At 51.5% G+C, this 16,958-nt stretch overlaps 1 pseudogene; it reads left to right on the forward strand.

Annotated features, from left to right (window-relative positions):
* Window positions 1-10,570: 10,570 nt before the first annotated feature.
* On the forward strand, window positions 10,571-15,122 carry LOC100972238 (TAR DNA-binding protein 43-like; annotated as a pseudogene).
* The last annotated feature ends 1,836 nt before the right edge of the window (window positions 15,123-16,958 follow it).

Consider the following 16,958-nt stretch of genomic DNA (forward strand, 5'->3'; position numbering starts at 1 on the left):
GCCGCTGGGCAGGGAAGGGGCCGGTGAGGTTCCTGCCTGCTCCGTGGAGCGGGAGGCCCGGGTTGGCAGCCGCGGTTTGGGCAGCTGCAGCGGCACCGGGGAGCTGCTCCTGCCCCAGCTCAGAAGGGGCAGGGCTCCTGCTGGTCCCCGGCTCCTGGCAGCGGCAGGCCGTCTGGAGCGGCCACTGCATCACTCCCACCTCAGCCTCCCAAGTAGCTGGAATTTCAGGAGTGAGCCACTGCACCTGGCTCATGTGATGCTTTTCTAAAATGAAAGTGTCTTTTGAAAATATTCAGATTGACAGTTTAATAAATGATGCTTTGCAGAATACCATAAAATAAGTGAAACAAAAATAGATTATTTTGAGTGATTTTAGATATTACATGTTAGGCAAAAAATATTTTACATCTTAGGGGATCACAAGAAATTACTGGAGGCCCAAATGGTGGCATGTTATTAACTTTAGGTGAATTTATAGCTAACCATACAAAAAGGGAACCAGGAGCCATGGCTCATGCCTGAAATCTCACTGTTTTGGGAGGCCAAGGTGAGAGGATCACTTGGGGCCAAGAGTTCCAGATCAGCCTGGGCAACATAGCAAGACCCACTCTAAAAAAAAAAAATGCCAGGTATTGGGGTATACACCTCTAGTCCTAGCTATGCAGGAGAATTGCTTGAGCCCAGAAGTTCAAGGTTAAAGTGAGCTATGATCTTGCCACTGCACTCCAGCCTGGGCAACAGAACACAACTCTGTCTCCAAAAGAATAAAATAAAAAAGGATGTTGTGCCTAATAACATTAAAGCAAATGTGTACTACTACTAGAAAATTATATTTGATTTGAGATATTATCAAGAATGAAAGAAGCAAATACTTTTGCTTCCATTTTTAAAAAGACAGGGTCACATTCTGTCACCCAGGCTGGAGTAATCATAGCTCACTTCAGCTCCGCCTCCTCAAGCAATCCTCTCATCTCAGCCTCCTAAAGCACTAGGATTACAGCCACAAGCCACCACATCTGACACCCTGCTTTTTAAGAAAAATTTAATTTTTTAAAAGAGATGGGGTCTTGTTCTATTTGCCAGGTTTGTCTTGAACTCACGGCCTCCTGCCTCTGCCTCTCGAAGTCCTGGGATTACAGGCAGAAACCACCAAGCCCAGCCCCTTACTTTTGATTGTGCACCAGATGTAGCCGATTGTGAACAAGTGTGTCAGACTATGAGCACACCCACATGAAGAATAATGCCATTAACAGTAAAAGAAGTTGCATTGACTTTACAGAAATCAAAGAAAAAACTAGGTCTAGCTTATGAAATTAGAGATTGGAAAAAGGTGTTAACATAAAACACGCTTGTGGCCAGGGATAAGATCATGGAACAACTATGGCAGGTTATATATACAAGGGTGTATAAGCTACCATGACCCTCCAAAAATGATTATGCCAAATTGTGTCTTCCTCGGCTCATAATTTTTTTTTAAAGAGATAGAGTCTCACTTTGTTGCCCAGGCTGGAGAGCAGTGACATGAACACAGCTCACCGCAGCCCCAAACCGCTGTGCTCATAATTGATATGCAAAAATTCTGCTTCTGTGAAATGAAATGTGACGACTTGTTTTAGTGTTGTATGTTTGTGTTTGTGTGTGAATTCAATATTCTTACATCTGTTTAAAAAAACTACATTAAAAACACACACGGATTCCCCGCGGAGATCAAGATCAAATGCAACCAAGGCACTTCACAAACTAAAGATATTTGTAAACACTGAATTTTTTTTGTTTTTTTGAGACAGAGTCTTGCTTTGTCACCCAGGTTAGAGTGCAGCGGCGTGATCACCTGGCTAATTTTTTAATTTTTTGCAGAGACAGGGTCTCACGTTGTTGCCCAGTCTGGTCCCTGAACTCCCAGGCTCAAGCAATCTTCTGGTCTTGGCCTCCCAAAGTGTTGGGATTACAGGCATGAGCCACCGCACCCAGCATGAGAAGCTTTTTAATACTACCAGTCACGGTGGCATTTTTTTTTTTTTTTGAGACGAAGTCTCGCTCTGTCGCCCAGGCTGGAGTGCAGTGGCGCAATCTCGGCTCCCTGCAAGCAGCGCCTCCCGGGTTCACGCCATTCTCCTGCCTCAGCCTCCCGAGTACCTGGGAATACAGGCGCCCACCACCATGCTCGGCTAATTTTCTGTATTTTTAGTAGAGACGGGGTTTCACTGTTAGCCAGGATGGTCTCAATCTCCTGACCTCGTGATCCACCCGCCTCAGCCTCCCAAAGTGCTGGGATTACAGGCATGAGCCACTGTGCCCAGCCACGGTGGCATCTTCAAAAGAAATTTCGATCAGCTGAAGTTAGTGAAAAATTATTTAAGATCATCACTTGGTCAAGAGAAATTCACATGACAATTCTCTCAACTGAAAAACGAGATAGTAGATTTTAGAAATATTCACGAGTTTGTTTGCATTTAAGTAAGGAGAGTAAACTTACCGTTTTTGTATAAGTAAAATATTTAAACTTAAAATATTTGAGTTTTAATATATACACTTCCCAATTTTTTTTTTATTTTCCACTTACTGAAACATTGTGAAAAAAAAATTAACATTGAAAAACACATTTTTCGACCAGGCGCAGTGGCTCATGCCTGTAACCCCACCCAGCACTTTGGGACGCCAAAGGCAGGTGGGTCACCTGATGTCAGGAGTTTGAGACCAGCCTGACCAACATGGTGAAACCCTGTCTCTACTAAATATAAAAAATTAGCCAGACGTGGTGGTGGATGCCTGTAATCCCAGCTACTTGGGAGGCTGAGGCAGGAGAATCGCTTGAGCCCAGGAGGCGGAGGTTGCAGTTAGCCGAGATTGCGCCACTGCACTCCAGCCTGGGCAACAAGAGCAAAACTCCGTTTCAAAAAAAAAAAAAAAGAAAGAAAGAAAAGAAACAAAAAACACACACACACACAAAACACATTTTTTTCCTCTTGCCTCAGGCTCCAGCATCACTCTCCTGCACGGGAGGGCACTGGTTGGAAGGTGTGTGAGGGAACCTTCTGATGGCCACGCTCAGGACCTTGAGAAGGGTTTGAGGCACAAACAGCACACACTTGTCAAAACTCAGCAGGTATTCACTCGTGAGCAGGGCATCGCACTGAACGCCAAGCTTTCCATCCAAAGGAAAACCCGGTGGCAAATGGACTGTAACGATGTGCGCACTGGAGTGTTAGGGAAGCCGCCTGAGGTCTATAATTTACTTGGAAATGCATAAAAAATAAAATGGATCAAAGCAGGGAGGATTAACTAGATGTGACAAAGTCTAGTAACATGTGAATGGTACACTCAGGTGGTGGGTATATATCCAGATGCACAATGTAAAATTCACGCATCGCTGCTGAGAGCTGGCAAATGTCCGTCGCCAGGTGTTGGGGGCGAAGGGAGGTCTAGGCCTCTGCTCCTCTGCTTCAGATGCCGGCAGGCCCCGGAGGAGCGCCCGCGACCCCTCGGAGGCTCTCCAGGTGGGCGGCTGGGGTAAAACACAGTATCCTGAGGGAGAAGTGGCCAAGCCTTACGGGGGATGGATCAAGTTGTGGAAAGAAGGAGCAGAGAGCAGAATGTGGCACTGGGCGAGGGGAGACACGGAGCATCCTCAAAACAGGGGGTGCCTGGCCCGGGACTTCCTCACCCACCCCGCCCCCCACCGAGTCTGTCCTCCTTTCCCCTCCACTCTGTCAAGCACAAGGCAAGGCCAAGGCTGACAGATTGGCCGGTGAATAAATTGAAGACCTTTTCAGATTTAGTTTATTACTTGCACAGACAACCAAAGAAAGAATGGCCAAAGGTGCCCAGTCCCCATGGACCTTGCGCAGGGCAATGCCCAAAAGTGACCACATGACGGCCACATGGATGACAGGACACGGGGCTGCAAAGAGCTGCAGCCACGCTAAGTGCCCAAGGTGACCTCAGCGGAGCCTGGTAGGCATCAGGAGCTGCAGGGAGGCGAGAGGGCCCGGCTGTGCCCAGGAGCATGGCGATGCCCTCTGCTGAGAGCCGGGTGCAGCTGTGGCCCATGTGGATACGTGCAAGGGCACCAGGGCAGAGCTCTCCCCTGACTCGCCCCTGGGCTTTTCCCTCAGGTTCCTCCACTCCCAAGACGACACCATCAGGGCCTCTGGAAACAAACAGATTGGGGGTCCCCTCTAGCTTTGAGGAAAACACAAATAAGTCACTCATAAGCTTAAGAAAAGATGCTCTGTGTCACTCAGGAAATGGGATTTAAAAATCGTCAGACAGCTTGGAAAGGCTTAAGAGAAGGAGAGGCGTCGCAGAGGCCCTCTCAGGGTGCAGCTATGTCAAGGGGTAACAATTGCAGTTTCAGTTTTTAAAATCACAGTGAAACACCAGAGTAAGGACAGAGTGAAGAGAGCGCTGCCCTCCCTGATGAGACCAGACCCACTCCTGGAGGGTAGGGACAGTGGCAAGAACACAGACACAGGTGGCTGCGTGGGGGCTGTGGTGGGCAGCCTGTGAGATGGCCCTCAACACCCCCAACTCCCCCAACTCCTGGTCTGTCTGTCCTGTGGAACCTCCTCCCCGGGGCTGAACCTACACAAACAGAACACAGCAGAAAGAGGGGAGAATTCCCTTCGGCTGCAGGAGCCCGCCTTCGCGGCTTGCTCAGCTATGCGGGAGCTGTGCCAAGGAAAGGTCCGTGCAGCAGAGAACTGAGCGAGGCCTCCAGCCAAACAGCAGAAAAGATCGAGGCCCTCACTCTAATAGCCCATGAGGAACTGAATCCTGCCCACAGGCGCGGGGCCAGCAGAGAAGCCGAGCCTCCCCGCACGGAGCGTGCAATCCACTCACAGTCCGGCCGGGCCCTGACTGAGGCCTCGGGAGGGACCTTGAGGCAGAGGCCCCTTCACCGGGCCTGGATGTCTGACCCACAGACACTGTGGAGCTACGTTTGTTTGAAGGCGCTAAACTGCGGGCGATTTGTTACACAGCAATCGACAACTTTCTGTTCCCTATTTCTGTTCTTTCTCTTCAACGGGGCTGGGTGTGGAGTGGCCCACTCCTGCCAGCCCTGCTCTGCGCACCCTCATGGGCTGAGCTGTGGGGTGAGCCGGGCCCTGTCTTCCTCCCTGCCCTGGCCCTGTCCCCCGATGCCCACCCCCGAGAGTGGGGAGGGCAGTGGGGCTGTGTGGACTCTGATAAGCCTTCCAGTTCCAACTGCCAGGGCGCTGCTGCCCAGGGAGCCGTGAGGAGTGAGGTCGGGCATGCAGGAGCTCTGCCTCTGATGGTAAGAAGGGGAGAGAGGGAAATGGGATGAAGCTAGCGAAGGCAGCACGCGCCCCAGGGCAGACCCCACGCGCCAACACAGCCAAATTCCCAGCAGTGGGAAGGCCCTGTGCTTCACTCCTGCCCTGCCACTGGGAAATTCCCAAGTCAAGATGGGGAGCATGGTGGCGCCTGGGGTCTGAAAGGCAAGCCCCCCTCCTCTGTCTCATCCTCCAACCTCTACCTGTCCTGCAGGGCTCACATGCCACCTCCTCCAGGAAGCCTTCCTTCAGGAGCCTGCCTGTCAGAGGTCATCTCACCTTTTTCTCATCTCCCATGCCCTGTTGATTGTTCTCTCATTGCCTTGATTCCTATACACAAATGGTCAGGAAATGTCTGTCCCTCGGAAATTCCACTCTCCTTAAGACAGAGGCCCTGCTCCACCAGGAGCAGCTAAAATTTCCTATTGAGACTCCTCCTGGTTACAGGGGCACAGGTTGCCCCCAGGGATCTGTTCTCAGCTTCCCAAAGGCAGGGTGTGCCTCCTCCCACCTTCCCGCATGCTGCCGGTGCCACAGAACCTGTGCAGGGCCCAGGGGAGGCGCCCACACACTGTACTTGTAGGGCACAAAGGGACAGCCCTCTCTCTCCAGAGGTCCAGGGACTCAGCCTTGGTGCAGACTGGGTCTTAGGCAAGGCAAAGCCAGAGGACAGGATCTGCACGGACTTCTGGAAGAGGAACCAGCCAGCAGCCAGGCTCCTGAGAGGCGCTAGAGGTCTGGGGGTTCTCACCTGATCCTTAGCTAGAAAACTAGGGCTGGGCTCAGGGCGTGCCCCAGGGCTATTTTGCTCCATGCCATGTGCCGCTCCCAGGAGAAGTGGTACTTCTCCCTCCTGACTCTGTCCCCACCTCCCTAAACAAGGCTGTGGCCCTTTAACAAAGCCCAGAGTCCCATTAAAGATCCTGCCTGGTGCTGGTCCTCAGCTACATGGACTGGGTGGCCCTTTTTATAAGGAATGGCAGCATCAGTTCCCCCTTTCCAGCGGCCTTCTCCACAGGGCTGGCCTGACTCCCCACAGCACTCACCTGGGCAAGTGCGGGCCCATTCCCCGGCTGTCCTCCTGCTGTCCCCCGCAGGTCTTTCTCAGCGTGGTGAACATGGGAGCCAGGGCTCTGTCTGCATGAGGGAGGTGCTCAGACCCTGCAGGGCGGGAACAAGGTGGAGGAAGTCGCTGGCGCTGCAGAAGCTGGGCAGTCACCCCCTCCACACCCACTGCCAGGGAAGGGGCAGGAAGCATCAGGGGAGTCACCTGCTCTCGTCTGAGAGGGAGGTAGAGGCAGAGGGAGGCTAGAGAAAGACAAAGAAGGCAAGGCGGGGCAGAGGCAGGGAAAGCCCAGCAAAAGTGGGTTGGAGGAAGAGACAGAAACAGGGACGAGAGAATGAAAGAAACAGAGAGAGGCAGAGAGACAGGGAAGAGAGGAGAGAGGCAGGGAGCCAGAGAGAGGAAGAGAGAGCTGGTGAGATGGGGAACGGAAGGATATGAAGGCAGGGGAGAATGAAGACGCAAAGAGAGCGAGGTGGAAACAAAGAGAAAGGGAATTCCAACCAACAGTAGGCACTGAGAAAGCGGCTTTCCACGCTACTTCATTCAACCCTCAGAACAAGTAGGTACTACTGCCATTCCCACGATGTGGATGAAGAGACAATGGTTTAAGAGATAAAGAGGGAGGGAGAGAAAATAGAGGCAGGAGAGAGAAAATGTGAGGCAGGAATACAGACAAGACAGAGACTGCGTATTCAAGGATCAAGAGACAACAGGCTGGGCGTGGTGGCTCACGCCTGTAATCCTAGCACTTTGGGAGGCTGAGGCAGGTGGATCACCTGAGGTCAGGAGTTCGAGGCCAGCCTGGCCAACATGGTGAAACTTCGTCTCTACTAAAAATACAAAAATTAGCTGGGTGTGGCGGCGGGCGCCTATAATCCCAGCTACTTGGGAGGGTGAGGCAGAAGAATTACTTGAACCCAGGAGGAGGAAGTTGCAGTGAGCGGAGATCGTGCCACTGCACTCCAGCCTGGACAACAAAGCACAAACTCTGTCTCAAAAAAAAAAAAAAAAAAAGACAACAACAACCCAACAGCCTATCTGCCCATAACAGCATAAACTTGAGAAGAAATGCTGTCTGTCTCCAGCAACTAGAAGAATGCCTGACAAAGAGCAGGCCTCCAGTTAACAACTGTGGAATGAACAAGCAAATATTATCTGGACTATGCCGTCAGGGAAATAAAAGAAGCCTTGGAAACTGCATAAAACCAGGGGTGACCAGGAAAGCCTTCAGGCAGGCAGTCTATCTGAGCCACACCTGGAGGCATGCAGAGGGCAGAGCAGCGGCTTTGGCCATGCAGCAAACCAAATATCTGGCAAGGGCATGGAGACAGAAGGTGGCGGAGGGGGCGTGGAGGCAGTCAGTAAGTTCTGAGTTGGCCCACGTGAGGACCAGGCCTACTATTCTTTGAGAATCTGCAGTGTTGGGCTTTTGAAAAGACCGAAGCTCAGGGCGTGACCTTCAAGGTGGGGGTTTTCTTAATGACCACTGCCATTCTCCAGGTGACAGCCAAGAACCTGAACTACGAATGCAGGAGCCGGACAGGGGGAAAGGGATGTCTAAGACTCATCCTCTTGTTCGTTCAACCTGTTGAAGTGGCGGGATTGCCAGTTCCTGGACGCTCCCTGCAGGACTCCAGTGTCCCCTGGAACCTGGGAGGTCAAGGTCGCCCAGGCAGGGCTCCAGGGAGGTGTCTCCATGGACCGTCTGGTTTCCAGCCTGAAGGATTGATGCCCTTGTTGCTCTCAAGGATCCAGAACATGAAGGGAGGCGCAGGTTTTGTTGGAAAGCTGAGTTCACATTTGAACTTGTTGCAGAACCTGTGGGATTCCTGAGAGGCGACAGCCAGGGGCATTTGGATAAACTCTATGAGAGCTCCAGAGAGGGCTGGGCCGGAAATAGATTTTGCAGCTGGTAGCACAGCAGGCGAAGCCATGGAGATCATACAGATTACAGCCTAGAAGCTAGAGAAGAGGGCCTAGCAAAGAAATGTGGGGCACAATATTTAAGAAGACAATATTCGCTGGGCGCGGTGGCTCATGCTTATAACCCCAGCACTTTGGGAGTGAGGCAGGTGGATTGCTGGACCAGCCTGGGCAACACTACAAACATCTCTCTCTACAAAAAAAATACAAAAATCAGCCAGGCATGGTGATGTGCGCCTATAATCCCAGCTACTTAGGAGGCTGAAGTGGGAGGATCACTTGAGTCTGGGAGGTCGAGGTTGCAGTGAGCCATGATCGTACCACTGCACTCCAGCCTCCAGCCTGAGAGAGAGTGAGAACCTGTCTCAAAAAAAAAAAAAAAAAAAGACAACATTTAATATCCAGTTGTGAAGAGCCACTGTCAGAACCTGAGAAGGAATGGTGGAACAAGAAGAGCAAGAAAACTAGACAGAGAACAATTTTTTGAGATAAGGTCTCACTCCCATTGTCCAGGCCAGAGCACACTGGCATGATCTCAATTCACCGCAGCCTTGACTTCCCGGGCTCCAGTGATACTCCCACCTCAGCCTCTCGAGTGGCTGGGACTACAGGTGCGGGCCACCATGTCTGGCTAATTTTTTGCATTTTTGGTAGAGATGGAGTCTTGCTATGTTGCCCAGGCTGGTCTTGAACTCCTGGGCTCAAGCGATCTGCCTAACTCAGCCTCCCAAAGTGCCGGGATTACAGGTGTGAGCCACCGTGCTCTGGCAAGAACAATGTTTTAAGAAGCATGAGGATGTTGAGTATCAAATGCCGCAAAGTTCGGGTGAGAAAACTGAAGAGTCTACTCTGCAATCAGGAGTTCATTGGAGACTCTGGCAGAAGTTTTCTATAGTAGAATGGCAGGAAATGTAGCCATACTGAAATTTTGTTAGGGACAAACAGGTGATGAGGAAATGAAGAAAATGAGAATGAAGACTGTTTTTAAGAAACTGGAGTGTGAAGAAAACAGTAGGACAATAAGTAAGAAACCTCAACGGGGTGTGAGGACAAGTTCCCCAGGATAAAGTGGATAAGATGGAGGTTGGCACTTAAGATTTGGAGCAGGTTCAACAGAGAGGAATGGCAAGGTTTGAGGGATGGTTCCTGACGTCTAAGGGCGCATTTAATATTCTTTCAAGGTTAAGGTGGGGCAAGATCTGGAGGAGAGAGGATAGTACCCCAAGTGTCATCATCCATTGACAGGTCAATAGGTAGTACAGCGACATGGGAACAGAGCAGGTGTGCACAGAAAGCATGGTTTCCCAGGGAGGGCAGTATTTTTCCATGAGGATGCAAGAGTGAAAAGCCTGGGAGATTCCACGAAGAGCTGAGGGGCTTCTGAGCCACAGCTTAAACCTTAACCCTCCTCCTCTCAGATACATTCAAATCCCAGTACTGACAATAATCTAGTAAGACCTGGGCTTCCCTGGCTACCGTCTATCAAGGAATGCCAGTGTCTGCCTCTGGGCAGTGCGCGTTGGATTTGGGTTCTCTGCGGGGTCTTGCTGATCTTAAAGACAATGCAGGGGCCTTGTGAGTCTCACCTCTGTACCCCCAGCACATAACAGGTGCTCAACACATTCGCGAGGGGAGCGCTGAGCAAAGCGGAGGCCCGGGTTCCCTCCTGGAGAAACCTGCTTCCCCTCCAAGGCCTCAAGCGTCCGCTCCTTCACTGACCTCAGTCGTTGATTTCGGCTGCACTTCCTATCCCTGGGGGAGCTTTCAACGCTCCGCCGTCCAGGCCGCCGGGCCCCGCAGCCCGCGCCCCGCTCTCTAGGGCTGGGCCCCCAGGGGCTGGACGACCTCTCTCGCCTTCGCTTTCTCAAGCGTAAATCGGGCGGCGGGGGCTGCAGAGCCTTCATCTCTTCCTCTGTCCCGGGATGTCGGAGAGACGGCAGCCCAGCCTCCGCCACCGCAAAGCTGCTTAACGGGCAGCGCGAGTCCCTCGGGCACCGTTGGATGCCGTTGCTCATCGTTAAGGCAAGTGCTTTGAGAAGCACGAGGATGTCGAGTGTCAAATGCGGCAAAGGGCTCAGAGCTCGCCGCCAAGGGGCGTGGCCTCCGGGCCGCGGTGGCCTCCGGGCCGCGGCGGCCTCTGGGAGTTGTAGTCCCGCCTCAACTTGTGGTGGCCTCTTTAAAAAAACAAAAAACAAACAAACAAAAAAACACTGGCGCTTGGGTCCGTCGCTGCCTCGGTGTCCCTGTCGGGCTTCCCAGCAGCGGCCTAGTGGAAAAGTAAAAGATGTCTGAATATATTCGGGTAACCGAAGATGAGAACGATGAGCCCATTGAAATACCATCGGAAGACGATGGGACGGTGCTGCTGTCCACGGTTACAGCCCAGTTTCCAGGGGCGTGTGGGCTTCGCTGCAGGAATCCGGTGTCTCAATGTATGAGAGGTGTCCGGCTGGTAGAAGGAATTCTGCATGCCCCCGATGCTGGCTGGAGAAATCCGGTGTATGTTGTCAACTATCCGAAAGGTAACAAAAGAAAAATGGGTGAGACAGAAGCTTCATCAGCAGTGAAAGTGAAAAGACCAGTCCGATTTAATAGTGTTGGGTCTCCCATGGAAAACAACTGAACAGGACCTGAAAGAGTACTGTAGTACCTTTGGAGACGTTCTTATGGTGCGGCAAAGCCAAGATGAGCCTCTGAGAAGCAGAAAAGTGTTTGTGGGGCGCCGTACGGAGGACATGACTGAGGATGAGCTGCGGGAGTCCTTCTCTCAGTATGGGGACGTGATGGATGTCTTCGTCCCCAAGCCGTTCAGGGCCTTTGCCTTTGTTCCATTTGCAGATGATCAGATTGCGCGGTCTCTTTGTGGAGAGGACTCGATGAAAGGAATCAGCGTTCACATATCCAATGCCGAACCCAAGCGCAATAGCAATAGACAGAAAGAAGTGGAAGATTTGGTGGTAATCCAGGTGGCTTTGGGAATCAGGGTGGATTTGGTAAGAGTAGAGGGGGTGGAGCTGGTTTGGGAAACAATCAAGGTAGTAATATGGGTGGTGGGATAAACTTTGGTGCGTTCAGCATTAATCCAGCCATGATGGCTGCCCCCCGGGCAGTGCTGCAGAGCAGTTGGTGTGCGATGGGCGTGTTAGCCAGCCAGCGAAGCAGCCAGGCCCATCGGATGGTAACCAAAGCCAAGGCAACATGCAGAGGGAGCCAAACCAGGCCTTCGGTTCTGGAAATAACTCTTGTAGTGGTTCTAATTTTGGTGCAGCTATTGGTTGGGGATCAGCATCCAATGCAGGGTCGGGCAGTGGTTTTAATGGAGGCTTTGGCTCAAGCATGGATTCTAAGTCTTCTGGCTGGGAACGTAGACAGTGGGGTTGTGGTTGGTTGGTATAGAATGGTCGGAATTCAAATTTTTCTAAACTCATGGTAAGTATATTGTAAAATACATATGTACTAAGAATTTTCAAAATTGGTTTCTTCAGTGTGGAGTATATTCAGCAGTATTTTTGACATTTTTCTTTAGAAAAAGGAACAGCTAAAGGAATTTTATAAGTTTTGTTACATGAAAGGTTGAAATATTGAGTGGTTGAAAGTGAACTGCTGTTTGCCTGATTGGTAAACCAACACACTACAACTGATATCAGAAGGCTTCTCCTGTAATATTTTATCCCTGGACTTGTCAAGTGAATTCTTTGCCTGTTCAAAATGGAAGCCATGAATTAGAACTACATTCTTTATTCCTTGTTTTAATTTGAGCCCCACCATATGGATTTTTTTCCTTAAGAAAATCTCCTTTTAGAAGATCATGGTGTCACAGTTTGGTTCTTTTGTTTTGTTTTTTAACACTTGTCTCCCCTCAAATACAAAAGTACAATATGAAACCTTCATTTAATCTCTGCAGTTCATCTCATTTCAAATGTTTATGGAAGAAGCACTTGATTGAAAGTAGTGCTGTAAACATTCTGCCATAGGAACACTTCTGTCTACATGCCTTCTCATTCAAGAATTCGTCATCACACATCACAGGCCGAGTCTTTGACGGTGGGTGTCCCATTTTTATCTGCTACTCTTTATTTCATAGAGTCGTATCAACGCTGTGAACGCAAGGCTGTGATATGGAACTAGAAGGCTGTTTGAACTTTTGAAACCTTGTGTGGGATTGACGGTGGTGCTGAGGCATGAAAGGCTAGTATGAGTGAGAAAAGGAGAGAGCACGTGCAGAGACTTGGTGGTGCATAACGGATATTTTTTAACTTGGCGAGATGTGTTTCTCAATCCTGCGGCTTTGGTGACAGTGTGCAGACAGCAATGATAGCAAATAATGTACGAATGTTTTTTGCATTCAAAGGACATCCACATCTGTTGGAAGACTTTGAGTTTTTGTTCTTAGATAACCCGCTTTATTTGAACGTGTTAAGTGAAATGATACTTGTACTCCCCCTACCCCTTTGTCAACTGCTGTGAATGCTGTATGGTGTGTGTTCTCTTCTGTTACTGATATGTAAGTGTGGCAATGTGAACTGAAGCTGACGGGCTGAGAACATGGACTGAGCTTGTGGTGTGCTTTGCAGGAGGACTTGGAAGCAGAGTTCAGCAGTGAACTCTGGTGTCTCAAAGAAGGGTAGAAGTTCTAATGTCTGTTAGCTACCCATAAGAATGCTGTTTGCTGCAGTTCTGTGTCCTGCGCTTGGATGCTTTTTATAAGAGTTGTCATTGTTGGAAATGCTTAAATAAAAGTGATTTTAAAAAAAAAACCAAAAAGCTAAGTAAAGGGGTTGGAACTACATCTCCCAGGAGGCCCCGCGGCTCGCCTCTGGCGGGGCGGGGCTGGAGGGGGCGTGGTCAAGGCCTCGGCTCCTCCGAGCGCCTCCCAGCTCACGGCGCTCCCCGAACCCGGCTCCAAGGGACTCGGTATTCCCCAGCGCCGGCTCCGGGCAGTCCCGGAAGGGCTCAAGGGCTGGGCGCGCTGGCTGATCGAGACCGTCCGGGTCCTGGCTCTCGGGTCACTTGCAGAGGCCTGAGCAGAGCGTAGGGAGGGCTGGAAGGGAGGAGCCCCGGGGGGCGGCGGTGCTGAACCGGGTAGAGTCTTGAAGGTCGCGGTCAGGACTGGAGTGGGAGGGGAGTCAGAGGCCTGCTGCGGAGGCCCGTGTTAGAAACGAGGCTGCCTTGGACTCGGTCGGTGGCAAAGAAGACGACACGTGGAGGCAGGGCTTAGAAGTAGAGCTCGGCCGGGCTTGGTGGCTCAAGCCTGTAATCCCAGCCCTTTGGGAGGCCTAGGCGGGGGGATCACGAGGTCAGGCGATCGAGACCATCCTGGCTAACACGGTGAAACCCCGTCTCTACTAAAAATACAAAAAATTAGCCGAGCGTGGTGGCGGGCGCCTGTAGTCCCAGCTACTTGGGAGGCTGAGGCAGGAGAATTGCTTGAACCCAGGAGGCGGAGGTTGCAGTGAGCCAAGATCTCACCACTGCATTCCAGCCTGGGCGACAGAGTGAGACTCCGTCTCAAAATAATAATAATAATAATAATAATAATAAATTAATAAATAAAAATAAAAAAGAAGAAGTAGTGCTCATGGGCTTGACTGATAGGAAGTGGGATGGCAGGAAGAGGGTGAACTTGAGGGTGACGTCTAGATTTTTTTGCTCAATCCACGTGGTGCCAAGAAGTGGTAATGCCTGAGGATCTGTTGTTTTGGTGGTGGTATGAGCCCATCTGACATCTAAGTGCAGTCACTGAGTGGACAGGAGGATAGAGAGGAGCCAGCTGCTTGGAGAGGGGCTTTGAATCAAGGGCATGGGATTGGCAAAACGGGCCAGATGGTGTCACTGGGTGTGGGGGCGGCAGGGAAGGCTGAGGACAGAGCCTTGGGAAGAACACGTCCAGTTGGAGGTCGGCAGGGAGGAGCATTGAGTACAGGGGACTGAGGATGGCCGATGAGGTAGAAGGAAGGCTGGTGTGGTGCCCTTGAGACTGGAGAAGGAGCCTCCAGATGGATGAGTCATAACCCACGAGAGGTGAAGCTGACATGCAGACATGCCCACTGGGTTGGGAAACATGCTCGTTACTGGAGATTTTGACTGTGCAGTTCCAGTGGAAGGGTGGACAATAGCTTGATTGGAAAGGAATGAAGAGGAATGGGATGTGTGGAAGTGGAGGCAGTAAGTGTAGATGACGCTTTCAAGGAATTTTGCTTTAGAGCAATGAGACAGAGGCTAACAGTATGTCACATCCAGGGAGGTTCTTCCGAGTGAAGGTATTCATATTACAGCCTGTTTGTAGGTTAATGAGAATGATCCAGAAGGGAGGAGAAGCGAATGGTGCAGTGGAGAGCAGAGTCCCTGAGCAGGTGAGCAGGGATGGGGGCCCATGCCCATGTGGGAAGCGGGCGCCACAGTGCTTCACGATGGAAGGCAGAACGCCTGGGCCAGGGTGCAGGCAGGTGTCACAGAGAATGTCCTTCATGACCACATCCTAATTCCCAGAACCTGCGAATATGCTACTTTACATGGCAAAAGGGAGTTTGCAAATGTGATTAAGAATTAAGCTAAAGACCTTCATACAGGGAGATTATCCTGGATTCTCCAGGGGGCTGGTGTCATCACAAGGATCTTTAAAAGTAGAAGTAAGGAGGAGACGTGACCAAGGAAGAAGGGTCAGAGAGATGCAACGCTTCCGAGGAACTCTGAGGATGGAGGAAGGGACCACCCTCCAAGGAATGTGGGTGGCCCCTGAATGAAGAGGCAGGAGAAGGAACACAGCCCTGCCTGCCAACACCTTGATCTTAGCCCAGTGAATCCTGACAGACTTCTAACCCGTGGAACTGCAAGACAATAACCATGTGTTTGAAGCCACCAAGAGTGTGGTCGTTGGTTTTGGCAGCCATAGAAAAGTAATACAGTGGGTCAGGGATCCAGGTGGGAAGGAGACAGCCCTCAGAGAAGGGATCCGGGTGGGAAGGAGACAGCCCTCAGAGAAGGGATCCGGGTGGGAAGGAGACAGCCCTCAGAGAAGGGGTCCGGGTGGGAAGGAGACAGCCCTCAGAGAAGGGATCCGGGTGGGAAGGAGACAGCCCTCAGAGAAGGGATCCGGGTGGGAAGGAGACAGCCCTCAGAGAAGGGATCCGGGTGGGAAGGAGACAGCCCTCAGAGAAGGGATCTGGGTGGGAAGGAGACAGCCCTCAGAGAAGGGCTTGTGGGGAGTCTGGGGGTGCTGGGAGAGGAGCTGGTGTGAAACAACCAGCTGACTGGGAAGCTGGTGGCCCTAGGCCGCACCGCAGGCAAGAGCAGCTCTCAGCCCCAGGAGGCCAACGGGGGTCACTGGTGTGGGAGCCAGTTACATTTCCAAAAGAAGCTGCACTTGAGGATTACTGTGAAGCTGACTTTAGGGCTGGAGGGGCACGGGGCCTAAGTTCTGGGTTAGTGGCTTCTGACCCTGGTCCTAGCAATGCTTTTACTCCAGGTCAGCCTCCTGCACCTTGCCTCCTGGGCTTCCCCTTGACCCCCTCCTAGGGCATCTGGGAAGGTGTGATGAGTGGACTTGAGAGGTGAAAGTTGTTCCTTTGAAGCAGTCCGTGGCTGATGCTCCCTGAATGACATGAGAGCTCATTGGCATAGCCTCTGGGTGCTACTGGGAACCAGGGCTTTCAGGATGGCCCGTTATCCATCCGTGTCCTGGTGGGTACATCCTACATCAGCCTGTCTGAGGACATTAAAATAATCCCAGGAATGATATTTCCATTGCTCAAGCCTTCTTCTGTGGCACTGGCTCCCCCACTGCCCCCATAGCTCGGCTCCAGATGATAAAGTTAAGCTGCATCTGGTTATAGCCCAGTGGCTTCTATGATTGAATTGATGTGAGCCAGAGTGAACCTCAAACTTTGAAACACCCCTGGTGGCCAGGACCTGCTTGGGGGCTTTTGTAAAGGGGCTGCTGGGAAAGGTGTTCTTAAGGCAAAAGCACATGTCCAGAGAGGAGACCCTGATGTCAATCCTAAGTTGTCACACCTTGGCCCTAGCCTGGGGACTGCCAACCCACAGTGAGAAGCTGCTGCTTTGGGGTCCTGGAGCAGGAGGAGGGGGCTAGGCTAACTGTGGCGGTGACTTCAGCCGGCTGACCACGTGCTATCTGCAGGTCTGGCCCAGCCCAAGAGGGCAGGCTCCCGCACCCCAGCTGCCCATCCTGCCACCCTCCATCCCTGAGGGCTCTGACCTCCTGGACCCAGTTTGACCTAAGGCTCAAGCCCCCTGGGGCCTTGGCGCTTTCATTTCAGGCCACAAACTGGGTGGGTCTCCTTGACTGAAGTCAACGGCAGCAGTGGGGAAGTTCCTTCTTCAGTCAAGATAAGCAACAACCTCACACAAGTAGACTCATGTCTATGTCATGCTCATGGGTCCTAAAACAGGTCTTTGAAAGATACTTTCAAACCAAATAGGTAGCAATTAGGCATTATTTTATTATTCCTGAAGCTCATGAACAAGAAAGTGGCACAGAGACAGGTCATCTCCCTATTGCTGAGTTACCCTGGAGACAAGCCTCATGCAAACAAAATCCTTCTCCAGGACACACAATGCCCAAGAACAGGCTGGGCCTGAGGACCTGCCTAGCATGGGGGGCAGAAGCACTGCCTGCTGCAGAGACAGCCGCGGAGTGCATCCCCACCACCATC

The sequence above is a fragment of the Pan paniscus genome, chromosome 13, assembly GCF_029289425.2.
Source record: "Pan paniscus chromosome 13, NHGRI_mPanPan1-v2.0_pri, whole genome shotgun sequence".
Taxonomy (NCBI): domain Eukaryota; kingdom Metazoa; phylum Chordata; class Mammalia; order Primates; family Hominidae; genus Pan; species Pan paniscus.